This window comes from Thunnus thynnus, chromosome 11, assembly GCF_963924715.1.
Source record: "Thunnus thynnus chromosome 11, fThuThy2.1, whole genome shotgun sequence".
Lineage (NCBI taxonomy): Eukaryota > Metazoa > Chordata > Actinopteri > Scombriformes > Scombridae > Thunnus > Thunnus thynnus.
The window spans coordinates 4,389,928-4,411,508 of NC_089527.1; the positions used below are offsets into that span (position 1 = coordinate 4,389,928).

Consider the following 21,581-nt stretch of genomic DNA (forward strand, 5'->3'; position numbering starts at 1 on the left):
AAAAAAGCCTACGTTTCACCCTCCATTAATTCTGTGGTTCAACCATTCTGTGGTTTACTTCTCTTGATGCGATAGAGGTCCATAGAGCCTTTAAAGCAACTGGATAACAAATCCGCAGGGTCTGACAAGCTTGATCCTTACTTTCTCAAGTTAGCTGTGGACTTTTTTAGCAGAACCTCTGACTCATATTATTATGAGTATTATGATATAATCTTACCCTGTATTTCTTTTGCTTTATCTCCTCTGTGAAGCACTTTGTGATGTCTGTGCTCTTGAAAGGTGCTATATAAATAGTCACTTACTTACTTCCTCCAACTGTGAGATTCCCAACATATGGATATCTGCATATATTCCTTCCTGCAATGTTACAACAATGTTTATGCTGCTGTCTTGGTCAAGTCACTGTTTAAAAAGAGATTTTAATCTCAATGAGACTTTTACCTCGTTAAATAAAGGACATAGTGTATGAAAGCATACTTCCAACATTGTGGCAGCATTTGGGGAGGATCCTTTCCTGCTTTAACATAACAATGTCTCCTCTCCAGTGTATGAAGTCAGGTCCATATGGATTTCCCAGTTTAGTATGGAAGAAACAGACTGGCCCGCACAGAGCCCAACACCTTTGGGATGAACTATAACAAGTCGGGGCTCATCACCCAGCATCAGTGGTTGACTGATGATGGGACAGATGCACTGATGCTTTTGTGGCTGAATGGGAACAAATCTCTGCAGCCGGCTTCAAAAATATAGGCCAACCAATTAATACCCATCAGTTTGGAATCACATGTTCAACAATTACATATGGGGTTTTTTTTCCATGCATGTGTATTACAGTTATGTTCTTTTTGGGCCAAAGATGAGGGATGAGAGACTTTAAGGACTAGATGAGCAAAAAAAAAACTTTTTTAATAGTTAATATAACTTTTTAATAGTTATAATGGACATGAACAGACAATGGTATTATGTACATATGTATGTATGCTTTATGCTTATGTTAGAATACTCTTATGTTCAGTGTTACAGATGTATGCAGGGTCTGATGATTTGCATAAAGATGCAGAATGCTCCTCATATACAGTAGTTAATTTACCCTTGATTTGATTAACAAAACACATAGGTGGAATGTTTGGGTGTCCACAAACTTCTGTCCATGTGGTGTATATATAAATAACTATAATGAGCAGATAGAATAATTTCTGACATATGGCCTGTCACTACACATAATTAAATGAATAAACATGAAAATCATCACACTCTGATTTGGTCATTCTGGTTTTGAACACTTTGTGCTTGAGTCTTTTGTTAATGCGCAACTCAGTGTTTCGAGTGTCCCACATCACATAGAGTTCAATCTTGTTATAAGATTACACTAGAGGACAATTATTCAAATCCAAAATTGAAAACAACAGCTCACAATTAGTGGTAACACGTGATATATTTACACCACTTCTTTCTCTGTCTCTCTGAGGGTGGGAATTTTGGGCTGATGTGTTAATGATTTAAACAGCTGTATGTAGCTTGCCAATGAGCGGAACAGCTTTCATCACATCTACGCAAATGCAAATCCATCTTATATACTAACAAAGACTCAAACTCAGTACAGTGACAGAACTGATCAGTAACACACTTGCCTCTGCAGCATTTTCCATGCCCGTGTGTAAATCCATCACAACAAAACATTCCCTGTGTTCATTGTGAGCTCAGATGGCACATTAAGCTGTGCAAATTGATTAAGTATGGTAAAGCTGATAGAGAGAATTGCCAACTGATGCAGTCATCACTGCTCCACAAGCCAGTACTGTAATGAGCAAAACAGAGAGTATACAGTACCAATTTATCATTTTCAAAGTCTTTTGGGAAACTTTCCTGGATTCTATTCTATTCTTCCATATAGATCAGATTCACAGGCTTATGATTAGTCTGAGCCATGTTCAGGTTGATCACTGCATTGAAAAACACATTTCAATAAGGCCACTGGGTTGATTCAGCAAACCTAACCCTACCCTGCTAACAGGAGAGGTATTGAAATCAAGTAACATTAAGCTTACAGAAATATTACGACAATAGTCATATAAGAGCAGCAGGTGAGCCAACTGTCAATCACAGCTGTCAATCAACGCCCACTCAACGGAAATCAAAGCTATTAAAAGTCTTCAAATCTTATTAACGGAGCAATAATTTCCAAAATGACCACCAGCACACTTATTGGAGGGCCTGAATTTTGCAATTGAGACTATAATGACTCATTGAATTGTATTTCTGGATAGAAGCTTTTTGAATGGGAGTCAATTGGAGCATCTAGAGGCTGTTGGTGGCATTGCACTTTAAGGGTATTTCCACATTGGCTTCAGCCTCAAGTCGTTGCCGCTTGGTTGACATAGTGTTAGTGTCACATTACTTTTAAAGGGAACAGCCGAATTTTACTGTTTGTGATAACTTTCCAGAGTTGTAGACTCCAAAAGTCTTAAAACCCACTGTGCAGTAAGCCTTCAGACTCACAAATCTATTGGTCAAACTGATCTTGCTTTGCATTTCATCGTCTCACTGGTACCTGAAGCAGCATGTCATTGCTAACCCAGACCTTGTGTTTTTATTAACACAGGGCTGTTTTTGGTCAAAGTTTGCAAGTGGTAAAACCCAGCAGACACGCTTCCATCTTACTTAAATGTATCCACCATTAAAAAGTAGAGTAACTCAGCAAAGAGAGTAAAAAACATGTACAACAGAAATCAGAGCCACAGCAACTGGCAATTCTGTGTCATAATTTCCGCACTAAGCAAAAAAGTGACTAACAGCAGCCCACTGTGGTACACTGCCCAGGCATTCAGCCCATGCCAAAGCAAACCACCCCCTGGATTCCAACATGCAACCGCCCAGCACTATATGAATTAAAACAAATAACCTCAGCCTCAGCACCATTAAACAGAGCAAATCATTATTTCGGTTTCCGCAAAGTGACGAATGAGTCATAAAGTGCATGTGAAGGATCAGGAATCCTCCTCACCTCCCTTTTTATCCAAACTAAATCACGCTTCCATTTCACTTATTATCTTCCCATGTTTCTGAATTATTACTGTGACCACGATTTATTTAATAGAACAATTTCTCTCAGGCTCTTTTCCCCTTTTTCAAACCTTTCTCTATAAACATATTGGACACGTGTGGATACAGGAATTTATTGCATCTATCGTCTGGGCTGTCTCTAGATAATCTGGACCAATAAGCTTAGTATGCTTGGTTTCACATAATAAGCCAGGGGGGATAAGGGTTTGTTTTTTTGTTGTTTTTTTTTCCAGACAGTTGAGCAAAAGACCTGCACCACCTGCGAGACTGTCATCATTACACATAAAATACAGGTTATCCCACACAGCTGTTGATTGTCAGGACCAGATGCTTCAGCTAAGGGGCATCCAGCTTAATAATCAGTTTCAGCACAGACAGAGCAGAAATGTCTGCTCACTAATTGATTTGCTGTTGTTTGTGTCTTTACAAGATATCAGCCTGATATCTGTAGACTGCTGCCTGCTAGCATTAGTTACTCGGCAGGTAGGGAAAAACTGTACAAAGTAGAATGTAGAAACTGTCCAATCGACTCTCAATGTTTTAGTTACAGAGATAATACTTCATCAACAAACACAAACTGAGAGCACAGATCAGTGTGCAGAATCATTTTCAGTCTGTCCATCTCGTACATGTGACTGTGAAATACACTACGAGATAGCCAGAGACAGCTGGAGTCACCACAGACCCATAAATTGCAGCACGTGCACATGTAGTGTAACTAATCACATCACAGCTTACAGGACTGTTGGGACTCAAAACAGATAATGTAGACGTCTACCATCTATGTTTCCTTTTGACTAAAAACTGCTTTGTGCTTATTGAAATAACTAAATTTTCACAATTTAGACATTTTACACATCATGCAAAAACAAAAATTCAAATTAACATTCAATTAAGATAAATTAAAATTTGATATATCAACCAGTCCTAAAGGCAAATAAAGAAAATAAGCTCTTACGTAGATGAATACTCTTAATATGCACACATTTTGTTCAACAAGATAATTGCCAGAATCATTGCACTTTTTGCCATACTTGCATCTTAATGAATGCTTGCTGACATCTATATGTATGATAGAAAATAATGTTTATAAGCAATCAAATACGAGCTTGTGTATTCTAATTGCCTGTAAAATGACTGCACAGCTAATACAAAATGAAAGCAGACTGAATCTCTGCTCTGGTTGCAAACTTCCTCAACTGGAAAGCTGTTCTGTTCCCCCTGCCACTGAAAGCCTTTATATTTACTTCTTTCTAACAAACAGGAATGATTTCAGCCTTGTGTGCAACATTTTCTTATCCACTCTGTGACAGCGTAAAATTATCCGGAGCCGTAGAGACGAGAGGGGCTCTCATTGCTTCCATCTCACTGAACAGGGTCCTTTGGCTCTACCATATGGTGCCTTTACCAAACCAGTGATTGTGTTTCCACAAGCTGATGATTCATATAGGGCCATGTTGGTGCCAGCGTAAACATTGTTAGAGGAAAGACCGTTGCTGAGCTTTCTGCCACAAAATGAAACTGTTCAAAGACATCTTTGAAAGACCGTGTGGTTTTACAGAACAAGTTTGGAGAGAATTTGAAAACCAACGACCATTGGTTTCATTTGAATGGACTTTTTTGAAGATGAGTGAAATAATAATTGGGGGTTCAAACTGTGTTTTGATGTGAGGAAACCCAAGCAAAAGATCATTTAATGTGGCCTTATAACTGAAGTGATCCTCTTGGTGAATGATCATGTAGTTGTGGTTTGCTCGACTACTTTCCAACTGATGAACTTGGCAAGATTAAACTAAGAGCGTGGGAGCTCTGTTCCAGCCCTGGTAGCTTTCTACTGTATGCGGCCAAAAAAACAAGGGGTGGGGGAAGGAGTAAGGATTTTTTACTGCTGTAGCAGCACACATGCTGTCGTCCCATCGATGACTCATACCGCTGGCTCTGCATCTTTCCACAAGAGCCATAAAAGTCAGGGGCCTGTAATGACTTTCACATTGAGCAGCAGAGCTGTAAACGCACTCCCACTATCTGCAGCTCCTGAGTCACAGTAGAAACCACCAGACTCATCTCTTCCTTCTTCCACTGTCTCTTTTGGCCTAAACCGGACATCGTGTGCCATCACCCAACGTGCTTGTCCGCTATTGCCCATTCATGGTCCGGCTAAATGCTAAGCATACAGTCCACAAATCCCCCTGGACTGGTAAATGTTGTACCCTGCCAAGTTAAACATCTAACATGAAAGGACAAGAAGAACTGAGGGAACAGAAGGACTGAGAGATACTTAACTCCTGGATTTCCCTCCTCCCCCCATTTTGTCCCCTAAAATGTTTTGAATGTTCGCCCAGCACTAAATTTTGTGGTGACTGCAGGGTCAACAGGGTCCTCATGGTTCTCATAGACACACAGACAGATAGTCACAAAACAAGACTAGTTACAAGACTATAATTAATCTTGTGATTAAATAAGTTTAAAGTCTGAAGTCAAATTTCAGTAAGTTGTGGAGAATGCTCAGAAACCTATTTGCCAATGAGAAACATCATATTATCCACTATTTTCCTGTGCCTTTGCCTGTTTTTTTTTTCTTTTACAAAAACGTAATCGCCTTGTGTAAAATGCAAACAGCAATGCCCTATGTTGACACAACAAATAATTGTAACACATCTAATTTAGGTTTGAATCCAAGCTGATTGTTATCTACAGCGTATTGAACAACACTGGTATTACTGTACAAAATGTTACTGCAGAACATGGCTGACCTTCCACTTAAATATTGCAAGTTTCATGAGGATGTTTGTCCCTCGTGAGTGTCTTCTGTTGGTTCGGGGGAACAGGTTTTACTTACTTCACATCCTCTGAGGCTGGAGGTGATTGTAGGATGGGTGACAGTAGGCCTCTTCAGGCTTCTGGCAGATGTAGTTTCAGGTTTTATTTTACGGGTAAAAGGGTCGATGGGAAAGTTCCAAGTTACACAGTCCAGAACATCAAATCAAACAATTTACCCATTTGGGATAGTCTTGGTGTAGTGCAACATGTACACAACACTCTCCTGGCATCCCAGAGGTGATTCGCATCAGTTTTTAATTAAAAATCTGACTTGCTCGCACATGTGTTACATCAGTGTTGACCCTCGAGTCTCTAACAACACATATCCAACTCCAACAAAACTAAAAGACTTTTCCTAACACGGATTCTCTTGATTTAATAAAGAAAGTAGCCCAGTTACAACAGACCTTTCTCACAGAAGACATTTTGACATGTCATAGTCAGCATAGGTGTGAATGATGAAATTAATGATGACTGAATTCCATTTAGCTGCCTCAGTTTTAGGGTCCTGCTATCGTGGCTGGCCCCATTGTATTTGTGTCATATTTCAAGACATGTGCATGTACATATATACAGATATACATATATACATTTAGATATATATTCACTTCTTTAGATATATATTCACTTCATAGCCTTTTCAAGAGATTTTCTCTAGGAAACATCCTGCAGCTTTCTTAAAAAGATATTGTAACCATTCATTTTACAGGTCCTTTAAATTTATACCAAATTCCTGTCGAAAAATGTGTGGCAGATGTGCACATCCAAAAAACTTTAAAACAGGTGCTGGACCAAAGAAACAATGTACAGACCAAGTTCCTGCAAATGTTCTATCTAATTTTCCATGGCAGGTATTTAGTGGTTAATTTCTAGGACATTTTACAGAAAGGGTGGTGCTTTTTGGTACATATTAGAAGGAAAAACAGAAAGAAAATGTTTAATTGGTTAAGTTGAAAAATACCTACTCAATATAGACTCATAACAATTCTTTAACTGACAAAAAATACTTTGTATTAGAAATGGCATATTAGAGTCTTCCTTAAAACACTTTAATGAATTTATTTCCTATATGTTACCAAATGACATAACCCTTTCAAAGCAGCTACTTTTAGGATTTTTTTAAATGTCCTGGAAATTAGTAGGAGAGTAAGGGATCTGTAAAATAAAGTGTTACAGAAATTGTTAATAGAAATCTAATAAAGATCATGTTTGACACACAAAATTGCACATTGAAAACTAAGTATTTTTTGTCCGTTAAATAATTGTTAAGATTCTAATTTATTAAGATTTTTTGCAAATTAACAACTACATATGGAACTACAACTAAACCAGCTAAACTTCTTTTTCCATTTTTCTTATAATTTGTACTAAATTGCACCACCTTTCTGTAAAATGTCCTAAAAATTACCCATAAAATACCTGCAAATTATTCTGAAAAAATAAAGCGTTACCAAAGATGCAATACAATGTGTTTTACTGTCATGCATTGGGTTGCTGCTGTGGCTGTTGTGCAAAGTGTCGACACAGTCAAATCTTGGAATTTGGTCAGATTTCCGGAGTTGTGTTGGATTATGTCAATCATATTACATAACGATGGAGCAGCATGCTAACACACATGACAAGACCAAGGCCAAAGCACAAAGGTCCCAGTTGCACATTGTGTTGATAAAAATGTGGAAGGACTGGCCACTAAAATAAAATAATCCTTCTCACCAGCTAATATTAAGAGAACAATATGACACACAACACATAAGAGTACAATAGGTTTTTCCTGGTATCTGAGAATGAAACTGTTTACTATGCAGAACAGTATATTAGTGGTAACTGGTCACAATCATGTCAATTACATCAGTTTACGATGTGCACTTTTTCAAATTGTATATGCTCCATGAAACACACCTAACTGCAGAATGTCAGAAATTATTTTAATAGTCTGTTATGAAGTCTCTTTCCACAAATGAGTTCTACATTCATTGTCCATTATTCTAGTCAAATTATCTGCATGTTAAAGTTCCCATTTAGGCTTCCAAACAATAAACACAGAACAGAACTCACTGATTATATGCCGTCTTCTTTGTACCGGCAAACAAAACCACAAATGCACATTTAACCCAAACATGTTTACCCCAAAGTCTGAAAACTATTAGCAATGAGGGTAAGAGATTGTATCTTATCCAGAGTGAGTGACTGTGACTCCTCAAGGCCCTTGACCTCCAGTTAAGGTAACAGCATCGTCACAAGAGGAATTCAGCTGGATATCCAAACTGAGAGAATAAGACTAAAAACATATTGTGATAAGAAGAGTCTTTTCTGTCTGCATTCTTGAGATTCTCTGAGAGGTGACAGATGGTTTTAGTCTGATGCCCGTAAAGTATGTGTAGAGTTTGCTATGAAAATGGAGAAAAGACTATGGCACGGTGTTAATGAGCAGACTAAGCAGAAGGTTACTGAAGGTTGAAAACCTTTTTTGACATATTAGGGTGTTTGTGTAATTCAAATAACATAAATGACCCAATAAACATGTGTAGCTAAACACTAAAGCTGTTTTAAATTGTCTTGCAAGTAGTTTAGGATAATCAGGATAATTCTGATTTATTACAGCTAATAATAGCTGTACCCACCATTTCTATTGGTCATGATAAAACTGTAGTCACCTGCTGCAGAAGCTACAGAGGCTATGTGTGCACAAGGTTTAATTTTAGTACCATAGTTGTAAACATCCATCTTAGTTTAAAGACTGATCTCCTTGTTCAACTTGACCTATTATATTGGCTGTAGTTGTGCACACTCACAGTTTTCCTGTGCAATGAAGGGGTTATTACGAACATTTCAGGTGCATTCACTTTGTTTTATCTTCAAATGAAGTCATTTAGATAATATGGCTAATCTGCTAAGTGCAATGTGATAACAACCAACTGCAAGACCCAAGTTGAAATAAACTGGAATTATCCTTTAATGATGTTAACCATTTCCCAGACTTTGTAATGCCCAAAAACACTGCCTTATGTTCAGTAGTGTAGTGTTTAGAGGCTGAAGGAGAGTAGAAATACAGTAGAGATATTTATCTAATCAGGTTGTGTTGGAATCATGGCTAAAAATATCTTAAAATAAAAATATCTAAAAATATCTTTACAAAGAATATTATGGAGAATTTAGTTTACTCTCATTATTATCATACAATCAATAAAAAAATCTCACCAATGAGAATAATGACACCATTCACTTGTCTTTCAGGCTCTTAAAAAACATGTGGACACACCTGTTAAAACAGTGTATAAATACTCATGGTTTTAGAATGAAATGTTCAACAATCGGTGTTCGGGGGTCCACATACTTTTTGTACATAGTGTATTTAAGGATTATATTAAGGACTTAAAGTCTCCCTCCATTAAAAAATGTGTTTTCTTCTTGTTCCTTCAGTTGGATGTTTGAGCTTCACTGTGCAGAATGATGTATTTGCAGAGTTTTTTTTTTTTTTGACATTCATCTGCAGAAGGATCTTCAATCTGAGTTTAAGGTATCTACCTACAAACATGATTTGTGACATCACAACTAGTTTAGATCCCATCATGGTCCAGTATGCAACTTACACAAGTGTGATATGGAAACTTGAAGCCTCCAGTGCACAAACACTGAGAATGGACTTTATAATGATGTAGGAGACATCTTGTGTCCAGCAGTTAAACTTTTGAAATGAACAATATTTACATATTAACAGATTCTGGGTTTTTACATGAGGGAGAAGATGTTTTCAGGATTTTTAACAAGGTAATTGAACTTTTTTTGTGGAAAAAAAACATATCAGACACAGTTTATTATGTCTCAGAACATGACTGGAGGGGATCTTTAATCAATTACAATCATCTCTTGGGTGGGCGTGTAGACGCTTAACATGCAGGAAAATACTTTACGTCACCACCTTGTTTTGTCCAATATGGTGCTTTGGACCCTTCAAATCCAGCTTTTTATTTGGGTCAATTCTATGTGTCTACCACAAACAGCTAAAAGATGTACGAGTGACTCCTAATAAGAGTAGTCAGATTTCATGTTTGATGTTTCTTGAGTACCTGCCAAGACGTCTATCACATACTTAAGACAATTAGTGTGTTTGATACTATAAGAATAACAGATTAGGTTCTGTTTACTGGTACTGTGTTTACTGGTAGAAATCGTCACCATTATTTGGTCCAGAATGTAAAAAACTAATGTAAAAAAAAGCAAATTAAATAAACTGTTTCAAGGCATCTTTTTGCCACCTTCTAATCTCCATTTACTTTTTTTCCACTTCATGCTGTTTCACTTTAATCGGACAGCAGTAAAACTTAGGTTCAACCTGCTCCTCAGTCTTGGTCTGACAGGAAAACATTCTTTCCGTCCTGAGTCAGCAGTGTGAAAAGGGACTACTCTGAAATGTCTTTTTTTTTTCTTTTTTCAGATAAAGAATACTGGAGGGATTGCTGATAACAAGTCTGCTGTTGGTTCCGTTGTCCCAGTCTGTATATTACATAAACAGCAGAGCTGAGAGCCGTCTACATCATGATTTCATATGAAGGTACAGTGCAGCTATAATGCTTGTACCACAGCTACTGTCTTTACAAATCTGACAGCAAAGACAAGCTATAGGTACCCTGTGTTAATTAGGCATTTTGTATTATTCAACCATGGAAACAATCATGCTAACAAAGAGGGACAGAAAGCACAGAGAGCAGCAACAGCTTTCTTTTGAGCAGCTCCCTATGTCAGTTTGAGTTTTTGGTTTGACAATATTAAGGCCAGATTGCCAACCAGTATGAACTCACATGTCTGTAGACCCTCTGGAAGTGGTTTTGTTAACTTGTTTCCTAATAGCATCAGCCTGTAGTCCAGCTGTTTGTCTCTTTTGAATTTCCTAAAGCAAATGAAACAGCGAGCTTAGTGTATATGCACAACGTATTCTATTTATTGATAGTGATTATGGAGATTCATTCTTGACATTGGGGACATTTAGCCCCCTTTTACACACGGCATCAACATGTGATCTGTATCTGGATATCTTGTCTGGATAAGGAAAAACGTGTCTATATTATAGGAACTGCATACCAGACTCCAAGGTGGCGCCCATTCACTCACAAAATTGCTCTCCGGGTGCATTTCTGGAAAGGTGATATAAAACCAGCAGGTATAAAAACACAAACAGTAATCACTGACCTTGTTTGTAGTTCGAGGTGTCCTGTCAAAGGTTTTACAGATGTCTCTTCTAATGGTGGTCTACCGGGAAAATGCTTTTTAGGCCACAGGGGATTTTTTTTTTTTTTTTATTGCAATACCACACGTGAGTGGCCACTGGTGGAAACCGGCAGCAAGGCTGAGTGGCTCCAGCTCTCTTTATACATCCACAGGAAAAATGCATGTTAATACAAGACATAAATGCAAGCAAACGCAACGTGATAGGAATGAGATCCAAGCCAGGTGTAAATACAATCCTTACAGCTTGACACATTCTTGAGCAAGTTTATTTAATGTTTATTTGTACAGGGACAAGTATATAGCATGAACTTATGCCACATACCACAGCATTTATAGTTTAAGTTAGTTTGCAATGCCTGTCCCTAGAGGGGCTTTTAAAATACATCAAACTTAACCGTAAAATACAAGAAAATGCTGCACAAGACTCAAGAATAAATGTACATACATTAAAGCACAAAACACAACAACACATATGCACGCATTACAACACAAATTTGAAACTCCACCTCTTCCTGCTAGCTTAAACTGCCTTTCAAAAGCTACAAGTAGTAGCAGTAGCAATTAAGTCTTCCCTCACAAAAAGTGATATAGAAATAAATGATACCCGTCCATGGCATTGATCCACTTAACCCCGGATGCACCATGTTTGTTGAAAAGTCTTCCAGCTTCTTCTTACTCTCACTCTATTACTCTCTTCTTCTGAAGTCCCTGACCTCGTTTGTAAAAGTGGGAGTCTACACACAGAGTATGCCAGCTCAGCAGCCTCCCAGACCATATTGTTCAGGGTTTTTTTTTTCTTTTTCAGATGAATTTATGCTGATATAACTCAAACAAAATGTCACCAAAGCACACACTGTAAGCTGCAGTATTTCACAGCATTATCACACATGCTCTTTTCTTGTGCAGCTGTGCCTCTTTAACTTAGATATGGGAATTAAGGCTTGCAATTCAGACTTTGGGGCAAACTCTGTAGTGCTCGCCATATTTATTTCATTTACCACAATTCCCATGGCCAAGGACAATTTGGGAAGAGCCCAGCTGGAAAGATTTGAGCCACAATCTGGTGTACTGTTGACATTTCAGTCACTGTACATAGTATTATATTGGGCCTTGAAATTGTTTTTTAAAGACATTGCACTAAAAAGCTAACAGAACATTATAGTTTACATTTTATTCTAGTGATTTAATTCTCATCATCATTTGTGTGCCTGCATGTTGAAGAAACATTTCTCTTAGCATAGCCAATAAAAAGCTCTGATTTGAAGTGGCAAACAGATTAAGCTAAAGGCACTGTAGTCAGTTTCCCGCATGGGAAGTTGCACCTCATGGTGGACCCTGCAGTTAGTAAGCAAGGAAATGCAGAAAAAGGCTTTATAACCCCAGGCTTTAAAAACTGGCAGAACCAGTTTCATCATTCCTAATAAACCCTGAGAGGTAGAGACAGAGTAGTGACAACCTAAAGGAGCACTGAACGGGGAGGAGTGAATATCAACTGTCTTACATTAAAGATAACCAGCCGATTGGCAACTATCCAAACAGTGTGTTGGTGGTGTGACGTTACCTAATGTCACATTTCCTGCATCTTCACTGGTTGACTCCTACCTTCAAATATTCAGAGAATTCAGAGAAAGTAAAAAATAATGACATGGGACATGGAGTCTGTGGCCTGATTTAAACCACAATGAGATGTTTTGAATGATTCTTTGGGAACCCAAGCTCATACAGTCTATGATGGTGAGTTAAAGTAACTTACAGTGCATGGACATATGATTTGACTGGGAAAAGCACAGTAACGCTCTGACCTTTATAGCTCCTCAAAGGATGTTGCTGGCATTCTTCTATATTTTCTTATTGTCAACAAATCCCATGAAGACCAAAACAAACAAGATCAAAATTAGACCAAGATTTAGTTTATTGTCATTTTCTTGTGTACTTGCATGTAAAAAAACAGCAGTGCAACAGAAAGGATAAAGATATATATTTAAATATTCCTTGAAAAATTACAAAAAAGTGTAAATCCCAAAGAGAAAAATAAAAAACAAAAAAAGAACAAACAGTTAGCAGCACAGTGCATTAAAGGGCATTTGGAGAGAAAGTGCATGACTCAGTTCAACAACAGTTAACAGCTGATGCATGTCAAGGAGTGACCAGCACTGATAAGGGGGTGTGGGGGGGCATGTTCGTGGGGGGTCACAGTCTGTTAATGATCCTGACTGCTTGTGGGAAAAAGCTATTTAGCATTCTGCTGGATTTGATACAGATGCTTCTGTACCTCCTCCCAGACGGCCGGAGGGAAAACAGACTATGACAAGGGCAGTGGGGCTCCTTGATGATGCTGGAGGCTCCGTGAACACAGCACTGATGGTAAATTTCCAGCAGGAAGGGGAGTGGGGCACCAATGATCTTGCTAGCTATCCTCAATATCCTGTTCAGATGATGTTGTTCGAATGCCTTACAGTCACTGAACCAGGAAGTGAGGCTGTGGGTTAGAATGCTTTCAGTGGTGCCCCTGTAGAAAGAAATGAGGGCTAGAATGGGGAGACTTGCATTTTTAAGTCTCTCTGTTGTGCTTTTTTATCGATGGCCAAAGTGTTATTGGTTGAGGTCAGGTCATCTGTTAGGTGCACTCCCAGGAACTTGATGTAACTGACCCTCTCCACAGTGGCACCATCAATGGTCAGCGGCATATGATGTTGTCTGCTGTCCCTCCTGAAGTCAATCACCATCTCCTTTGTTTTGTTGACGTTGAGGGAGAAAATGTGGGATCCGCACCAGGCTGTTAGCTGCTAAACCTCCATCCTGTTGTACCATGTTGCACCGCCATGTTTCCACAGTAGCCGAGAATGGACAAACCAAACACTGGCTCTAGAGAGGGCCTTTCACGTTTTTCGTGAGTTTTGTAGCTGCCGTACATTCTCCTAAATGCTTGGAAGGCGAGGGGGAGGGGTATTCGGTTGGTTGCAATCTGCAACCTCACCACTAGATGCCACTAGATCCTTTAAAAGAAATGCTTATAACGATTAGTGATTTGTCAAAATAGTTGCTGATTAATTTTCTGTCCATTGACTAATCAATTAATCGACTAATTGCTGCAGCTCTAAACCAAATAAAAATAAATAAATGGACAAATAAAAATTTTGACCTCATGATGGTGCTAGAAGAAAAGTCAGGTGGTCACCAAAGTTAACTCATCTTGATGAATGATGTGCTGCTGAAAATTAGCGAGCTGGTTTACAGCGGCTCATTTACAGATAAGTTGATTAATGTGTATTGTCCTATTTTTTTTTAATTTTTTGTGCTAAATTTCATGTTCATTTATTTATTCAGTCCATCCACTAACTGTTGAGACATCTCATGCAAAATCACAATGCCAACCTCATGGTGGTGCAAGAGGAAAAGTTAGGGGTTCACAAACACCCTCTAGGAAACATGAGTGCACAAAGTTTCATCAGAATTAATCCTGTAGAAATATTTCCATCTGGACCAAAGTGTGGTCCAGATGGATGGTCAACCATGGTCAAGATGGTCAACCATGTTGCTAATGTGGCCAAAAAAACAACTGGACACTGCAGGGCTTATCAAATATTACAACAATATAGTGCATTCATGGGTCATTCCTGTGTGGTTTTGGTCTGTCTTTGCTGACAATTAAAAAGTACAGAATATTTCCATTTATTCTTCAAAGGTAAAGTGTTTTTCAAATCCTTCTGATATTCTAACAAGAACAAACATATTGTATGAGAAATAAAATAAAGGTGTCTTTGATTTAAGAAATCATGGCTAGTAACAAAAGACAGACTAATGGTAAAATAGACAGCTGGTGAAAAGTCATTTCCTCTGGTTGAGGCTTGTATACTGCTAGAGCCCATCTCTGCCATGTGACCTTAACCATGTCATTCTCTTTTGTGTGTTAAGAGATGATTAACTTTTTTTTTCGAATTAATGCAGACTTTAAAGTTGAATATATTGGCAGGTGTGTCTCTGGGGGGGTGGGGGAGTCTTATAGACTCACTCAGCTTTGGCTGGCAGCAGGACCATTTAAGCCAAGTCAAGTCCTGCTGGATATCTCAACTTTTAATGACTGATTAGGAAATCTCCTGGATGACTACTATGAGGGCCCATGGCTATTATCTGGGAATTCTTACTGAGGTCATACATGGCTTGGAAAACAGCTGCAATGAAAAACTGCATCTAATTCTCTGTTCATGAGAATTAATTTTCAAGTTGTGTTGGTTCTCACGAGCTTACGCATGACTCGGTGATGCTGTGTGGATTTAGGAAGTGCTTAAGTGCTTTTTTTTTATCTGTATCAGTAGATTGCTCAATTAGAGTAAACAGAAGTGATTTGTGAATCCACTAGGCTTTAGAAGATGTCTGAATGTAGCATGTAATTAGACATATTCTAGTGCAACAAATTGCCACAAATTCATATATTTCCAGTTTGTTTAGATAATTCAAAACATATATCTGCAGTAATCTCCAGAAATTCCATAACCTCAGTGGTATAATACTGGAAAATTCACTTTTACTGCAGCTCTATACAATTCCCAGTCTTTATCTTTGTGTTTCATCCTCTTTGCAGCACATATTTGTCAAATTGGCACTCATGCAGCAACGCCTCTGCAATGTTTCCTACGCTCTCCTTTCTTCAGTCTTCCTCCCACCACTGCTTCTCTTGCTTTTTCTCCTACTGGCCCCTCGCACCATTCCTCTCTTCCCTCTCCCTCTCTGATCCCCCTCTTTTTCTCATCACCGTCCTCTGTTCCGTCTCCCACATCCTCTTGGAGTCTTCTCTCGGTCTCATGGTCATGACTCATCGTCCCACATGGAAACATTTTCACTGTGGATGTGAGGGAGTTTTTACTGCTGTTAATGAAAATTTAAACAACACCCCCCAAGTTGGAGCAAAACACGTTAGAAAAGGAAATCTGCTTCTTCTCTTCTTATCCAAATATTGCTATATTTTGATGAGAGCGTTGAAAACTTATCTATAGTGCATTTTAGTATCTGGTAATAGCAAACAGTATGTTTCATATCATTCTCTTTGAGGTCACACAATCTGTCAGTGAAGACTGCCCCCTACTGGTTCATCTCCTTCCTTATGTAACCTCTTCATCTATCCAAGGCATTCCCTGTTGGGTTAAACGTCTCCAGCTATCATGCATGAGAGTGCTGAACAGATTACATCCACCTGATTTAGACACTGCCAGAACTGCTGAGCTATGTTATCCAAATATGTAAAAGCATTTCCAGACTCAAACTGCACAAATGACATTTTAAAAAAAAAAGTATCATTGACGTTCCAGAAAAACAGAGTATGGATATGCAATGTATACTCCATTTGTGGTCTGTACTGTACAAAGGATACTGCAAATGTTTAAGAACAATAAATCCTGACTTTACTTAAAGGTTAAGGCTGGCATTTTTCTATATTTTTCTTATTGTCATCAAATCTCATGTGCAGAGTCAAACCAACAACGAATTGATCTACTAGCAAGTATAATGTTAGTATATTAAAGCCTGATATACTGTATTCCTCTGTTCCGTAGACCTCTGTTGTTGTTCAAAAACTATTAAAAACATGAAAAATGAGCCACACTGCTGCACTGTGTGACATGTTGCTTCATAATGAAAAGTTTGGTCAAGTTAGTTTATTTAGAAACGGCTCCAAACTAATAACAGCGATCATGTCTTCACTCTCCAAAGAGTGGTTCTGTGTACAGCAGACGCTCATGCATGGGAACGTGGTTCTGTTTAAAGTGCTTTGCTACCTTGTTATGCTGCATATTATAACCTCTTGACTTTGTACTACATTGTATATTGCAAAGACCTACAAAGTGAAGGGGTTGTGAAATGCAGTACAACCAGCTAGGGGAGCTCTTTAAACAGTGGTGTCTGCCTTACTTACAGAGCTACTTTCCGGAGACAGAAAATGTAATCACAGTTATAACTCTTTGGAGCCGTTTTTAAACAAAGTATCATGACCAAAACTCTTCATGTCACCCAGTGCAACGGTATGGTTTCTTTAAGCAGAACTGTGTTTGTATACCAACTCATTCCTCTATAACATCATGTAAGTGGCATGTGCTATGATGCGAGGCAGAGGTCACCTTTGACCCCTGGAAAAAGTGACCTCACCAACAAGAGCCCTTGGCTCTTTGTGAACATCTGTGCAAATGACACTAAGACATTGACTCAGTTAAGCTCTCATGAGTTTTCTTTTTTTAATTAAAATATACCCCAAAAAAACCCACTTCCTGTCCAATAGTCCTTTTTTCTTTTAAGTTTATTCTGCATATATGTTAATTATTTCGAGAAAATCTGTTATCTGTCTAGAGACTATAACAGACACAAAATAAGAGGATTGTACAAATAATCAAAAACAGTGATCTCAGCCACTTCAAAGCAAGCAGTTTGGACTGGGAACATGTGAATGACAAAGACTTATACAACATGGTGGCCATTTGTATGGAGCTATGAGAACCTCAACAAAGGCAAGACTGACTTAAGTGCTGACAACTATTTTTGTAACAATGCTGTAATTTAATACAGAACACTTGTGTTGAACAGCCAAACTATTCTTGGCATTATATGGTACAAACAGCAGTAAATAAGTGACCAGTGAAACTGAAAAAAAAACAGCCTTTTGGACCACAGAAGTATTGTTGATACAGCTCAGTGCATTTTTATAGTTGAACTCTACACGAAGTCATGGCCTTTAACCTTTAAAAAAGCAACCAGTCACTGCTGTTTGTCTCTGTGGGGCACTTTACTTTCAGGCTAAATTATACAGGCCATAAATGCATGGGTCCAACAGAAACGATCACTGTAAAAAAAAACGTTTGAATCCTTACTCTCCTTCCTCATTAAACCAACATGTTCAAACCTTGCTGCTGGACCCACAGCAGTAAAAATGCAAAGAAACTATTCTGGAAATATAGTTTGACCTTTTGTCCTCACTTCAAAGCATTCTTCCAGCTGGTTCACAACATTGCCTTGACAGATTTTATGTCTCGTATGAACCTGTAAAACTGTGTTGGTTATCCAAACGCATCAAGTTACTCAGTATTCATGATATAACAGGGTTTTAAAGAGCATCAAACCTGCAATATAGAGACTGATTTAGTATCCACATGCAAGATACAAACTCAGCTTTTTCAGATTAGCTCATTTCCCTCTCTGATTGCTTCAAAGACATCCATTAAGACATGTTTAAATGTGTTTTAGATATCAAGTTATGGATGACAGAGAATTTTCTACAGCTCAACCAGGACAAAACTGAAGTCTTGGTTACTGATACTGAAGCTCAGAGAGACAAACTCAATATGAAACTGCAAGCACTGGCATTAAACCCCTGTCAACAAGTAAAAAACCCAGTTATCTTTGATTCAGATCTTAGTTTTGAACCTCACAATAGAAACATAACTAAGAATGCATTTTATTATCTCAAGAACATTGCCAGTGTGCACCCATTTCTCTCTTAAGCCAACACAGAGACACTAATGCACGCCTTTATTACCTGCAGGATTGACTATTGTAATGCTCTCCCTAAAAAGAATATAGCTCAATTACAATTACTTCAAACACAGCTGCACACGTGTTGACTGGGACCAGAGAGAAAACACACATTACACCAATTTTGAAGTCTCTGCACTGGCTACCTGTTTGCTTCAGAATTGATTTTAAGATCCTTTTATTGGTTTATAAAGCTCTTAATGGCCTTGGTCCTACCTGTTTATCAGATTTGCCTTTAGCCTATAAAGCCTCTAGTACCCTACTGGCCTAGTGAGGCATCCTTTTATTATGATGGTCTCGTCTCTGGAACAGCTTCCTGAAGACCTGAGGGCAGCAGAGAATGATGATATTTTTAAAAGTAAACTCAAGACCTGCCTCTTTAGTCTGGCTTTTAATTGAACTTTACTTATTTATTTGTCTATTTATTTATGTATTTTAGTCTGTTTTACTTCTTGGTATATCATTTTATTTTATTTTTTTATTTTCTGGAATGTTTTCCTTTTAACACCCTACCTTTTATTTCTGGTTTTACTCACTTCAATACATCTCTCTTTTAGTATTTTATTATTTTATCTTGTGCGCTTTTCATCAACTGTTTGGAGTTTTTTTTTTTTTTTTTTTTTTTCAAATCATGCCTCTGGTGTTTCTCATTGTAATTTGATGAGATTTCTGATATTGATATTATTGTTGATATTATTCATTTGTGTATTTCTATGTCTGTATGTTTATGAGGTCGGTGGTACTAAACTCATTGTAAAGCATGATTGGTCACAGGAGTACAATAAGTTTGGCTCTTAAATTTGCATTGCTAATAGTGTATGAAGCTGAGCTGACGACAGCAAAAGTAATTAGTTACATTACATGCAACTTTTGTTACTTAAAGAACTCCAAATCTACACCCATACATCACATATTCTGTATTAAACATGTAAAAATAGGAAATTAGACATTATGATTGTCAGCTCACGAACAGTTTGGAGATATTTACTGACCTGCTACAGCTAGCTTAGCTTCAGAAGTCCTTTCCTTTAAGTGAAGCTATGGGGTTCATACACCCCCCCCCCCCCAAAAAAAAATCTGAAGACGGTCCAGATGACTCCTGTTTGTAGGTTTAAAACATCACAATATATAAATAAACACACAATATGTAAATATGACAACTTAACAGTTACCAGGAGTTAGCATTTCTCCTGTTTTGGTTGAGGCTAACCACTTAGCCCTGCAGCCCCTGCACCAGGCTAACATGTACCAAACCAGTCTGTCAAATAAACCCTCCATCAAAAAACCAAAGTGTTACTGGGATAGTTAACTGTTTTGCAATCACTGAATTCCAAATTGTAATCCCTTATATTATTCCTTACTGAAAAAAGTAGCCTCATCAAGTCTGTAATTTGTTGCTACCTGTAATGTAGAAATACAGAAATATATAAATTTAGATCTGTAGAAATGAATTTAAGACATTCATCTATCAACATAGTTATTTATTATTTATGTTTTAATTTGACAAATTAATCGATGCATTATGTATTAGGTATTCATTTCAACATTTTGTGTCACCTATTTATTTATTCTCGTATTTACTAATATATATATTCAGTCATTTATGTATTTACGTCAGTATTTTTCACTTAGTGATGAATGAGTCAAAATTCTTCATCTATAATTAGAGGACTACTCATCATTTCGACAGGAGGAGCCAGAGAGTGTACCGCCAAACTTTTGGTGGATAAACGCCAGGTTATATCCTCAGAGACACACCTGCTAATATAATAACGTTGGCCCGTACGGGGATCGAACCCGCGACCTTGGCGTTATTAGCACCACGCTCTAACCAACTGAGCTAACCGGCCATATATACAACAGATACCGTACATTTTAACATCCCTGCCGCCGCAGCCGCCAGCTGTGAAGACAATTACAACCATCATTTGGGAGAAGGCCAGTGGACGCAAATTAGACCACAGACCCCCGTTTGATAAGATTTTGCCCCAGGATCCGTCTGATAAGGCTTTTCCTTTTAGATGTTTTTTTGTTTACAGAAAGTGTATGAAACCCATGACCAAGACAGTCATAAATTATGTCATATGTTACTTATGGATGGAATTATACATAAAAAAATACAATATAAAAATAAATAAATAAATAAAATGATACCCCTTTTAGCTGGGAACTCCCTGGAAGCCCCTCAAGAACCCTGAGGGGGGGCTGAACCCGACTTTGAGAACCACTGTAGTACAGTAGTCTATAACGGACCGAATCTAGAGGTGCATATTTCAAAACTAAATTTAAATTAGTACATTTGGCACACAGTAAGTCAAAACAGTTTTACTCTTGAATTTTACAACAGACACACATCGAGGTTGTCCACATCAAAAACATTTATTTATTTTTGCACTCTGCGACCTGCAACTTCAGCATAGCATTTCATCAGTCCAAAATTTGTGTGGGTGCATCATGTGTCACCCAGAACAGATTTAGTACTGTTGTGACAGACTGCTCAAGGTCAGCAGGAGCGATCAGGGTCAGTTACCGTCTCACACTCGCACTGCTGACTGACTCTGGCACCCTGCACTGTCATGAGGCCAAAGCTGGTCCCACACATGCCTGGACATGGGTTACAGTCAGCACGTGTTTGTATATGTACATAAAAACACGTTATAATATTTCTATATATAGATAAGAACACAGTAAACCAGTAAGGTGCAGAATATATGTGAAGATATTTGTGGGGATGAACACAAAGCTACAGTTTCTCAGGTTGTTTACTTAGATGGACTCTACCAGGCAACAAGGAAATGTAAATAGTTTAATGTAAGTGTCTGGTAACTGCCATGTTTACAGTGGTCTCCAATGTGCAATTTTCACAACAAAGCAAACCATGCCATGAAATAAATGAGTTCCTCACCACTACAAACACACAAGGAACGGCCTTAATGTATGTGATTTCACACTAAATC

The 21,581-nt window shown here is 38.1% G+C and overlaps 1 long non-coding RNA gene and 1 other non-coding gene across 2 annotated transcripts; both read right to left on the bottom strand.

The window, feature by feature from the left end:
- Positions 1-14,641: 14,641 nt before the first annotated feature.
- On the bottom strand, positions 14,642-20,719 carry LOC137192313 (uncharacterized). Its single transcript, XR_010930557.1, has 3 exons — positions 20,238-20,719; positions 19,617-19,723; positions 14,642-18,948 (listed from the first exon to the last, which is right to left on the bottom strand). It is a non-coding gene; the product is annotated as an uncharacterized lncRNA (long non-coding RNA).
- On the bottom strand, positions 20,401-20,474 carry trnai-aau (transfer RNA isoleucine (anticodon AAU)). Its single transcript has one exon. It is a non-coding gene; the product is annotated as a tRNA-Ile (tRNA).
- Positions 20,720-21,581: the final 862 nt, after the last annotated feature.